Raw genomic sequence first — 2,408 nt, 5'->3', positions numbered from 1 at the left:
GAAATCTTTTTGGTGCATGTGTAAATTTTGCGTGTGTTTGCATGAGAGTGCACCAATAAACGTTTGTGTCAACGTGTGTGTGTATGTGTGTATATGTATGTCTGTGTGTGATAGAGAGAGCGAAATAGAGAGAACGAGAGAGAGAGAGTAAAGCCAGTGACATGTCAGAGAGGGGAGCCTCTGGAGTGGTGAGAGGATTAGACAAAACCCTAGAAATGACAGTAAACACCTGGATGACAGGGCGATGGGGAGGAGGGTGGTGGTTATGTGGTGTGCAATACAATGTGGCTAAACTTGTTTGGTGTAACTAGGTGTGTGTGTGTGTGTGGGTGTGTGTCTGAATGTGAAGTGTGTGTGTGTTCGTGTTGTGTGTGTGTGTTGTGTGCCATGTGTGTGTGTCGTCTGTGACTCTCTGTGTGTGTGTCAGTGTGTGTGTGTGTGCGGTGTGTGTGTGTGTTTGTGTGAATTCTGCTGTTGTGTGTGTGTCGTGTGTGTATGAAGGAGATTGATATATTTTCATTCTTTAATTTTTTAGGGGGAGTGAAATGTGCTGAATAAATGAGACCCCAAAAAGACTATATTAAAATATGAGTGAATTACTAATAAAATATGAGGTGGACTGACTATATTAAAAATATAGATTGGACCTACTATATAAAAATATAGTGGACACCATATATAAAAAATATAGTGGAAATAAAAGCAATGACATTTATTAAAATATGAGTGGACTGACTATATTAAAATATGAGCTGGAAATGACTATTATAAAAATGAGTGGAATACTATATAAAATCATGATGACGACTATATATAAAATCGACGTGGATGACTATAAAAATATGAGTGGACTGACTATGTATTTAAATGATGAGTGGAAATGATAGTTATTCTTTTTAAAATAGAGGACGTACTCTAATAGAGAAAATATGACGTGGACTGAATATTTAAATATGAGTGGACTGACTATATAAAATATGAGTGGACTGACTATATAAAATATGAGTGGAATGACTATATAAAATATGAGTGGAATGACTATAGAAAATATGAGTGGAATGACTATAGAAAATATGAGTGGAATGAGGGGATAAAAAGTGATGAAGGGATTGAAGGGTTGAATGGGTGAAGGAAGGCGTCGATGAGTGAGAAGTGAGAGAAGGAAGGACGAGTGAGTGAGTGAGTGTATGAATAAGTAAGTGATTGAGTGAGTGAGTGAGTGAGTGAGTGAGTGAGTGAGTGAGTGAGTGAGTGCGTGAGTGAGTGAGTGCGTGAGTGAGTGAGTGTATGAATAAGTAAGTGAGTGAGTGAGTGAGAGTAATATTGGCTGAGTAAAGAGGGAGTGTGTGTATCTTACTTTACCTACTTACTTTGAAGCCAACTCCAGTCTCTGTGAGGGCACATTCCCTATATCCCTCTCTGCTCTCTAAAATACCAGCAAAAACACACAGTCTCCTCTGCTGTGCACTGTCAAGAATCCCCTTCAAACTCTCTCTCTCTCTCTCTCTCTCTCTCTCTCTCTCTCTCTCTCTCTCTCTCTCTGTCTCTCTCGCTCGCTCTCTGTCTCTCTCTCTCTCTCTCCTTCTCTCTCTCTCTTGCCCTCTTTTTCTTTCCCTCAGACTCTCTCTTTACTCTGTCTACTCATATGTTGCAGAGAACTTGAGACAGCGACTGAACACATCAATCGGCTTCCAATACAGATAGCGTATTTCATATAACGTCATTAGCACATGGTTTATTGACATAACTCTCTTGTGGTGGATGAACAGAATGTCGCTAAGAGCAAAATTCATAGATTCCTGGTATTTCTTCTCTGGTGCAGCAACCTGAAATCCACTTCCCTCTCGCCAGGTCAACTGGACTGCACTTGACCTCCTGACCGTATGGCTGGTTGTATGTATTCAACCTCCCAATGCTTAAAGTGGGGCTAAATCAAATCAAATTGCAGTTCATTTAAAGTGCATTTAATTAACAAAAGACCGTGATTGAGGGTGAAGGACTGAATTAGTGAAGGAATGAGTGAAAGAGTGAGAAGTGGAGTGAAGGAAGTATGAAAAAACTGATCCTAGATCTGCTAGAACTATACTTCGAGCTTTACAACGACGGGGTCTTCGTCTGAGTGTGACCCTGTTTCCTCTTCGGCGACCCCCCCTGCCTCACCCCGCGGCACCCCCTGCCTTTCCCCCCAACCCCCCAAGCTCTGAAAGATGGTAGAGCTTGGTGGAAGGCATGCCAAGGCAGTAGACACTTTTAAGCAAAGATTAAAGGTTTTTCTTTTTAATCAGTCATTTGGCAGTGATGTTAGCGCTTCACCCCGGCTCGCGCTGCTAAGGATCAATTTTTAATGCTGCATGTGCAGAGAGCTGCCGCTTGATTGCAAGAAGGGAGCTATTTACAAAGGATCTATT

Source organism: Salvelinus sp. IW2-2015, unplaced genomic scaffold (genome assembly GCF_002910315.2).
Source record: "Salvelinus sp. IW2-2015 unplaced genomic scaffold, ASM291031v2 Un_scaffold2765, whole genome shotgun sequence".
NCBI classification, from domain to species: Eukaryota; Metazoa; Chordata; class Actinopteri; order Salmoniformes; family Salmonidae; genus Salvelinus; species Salvelinus sp. IW2-2015.
Note: the sequence above shows the minus strand (reverse complement) of the source record.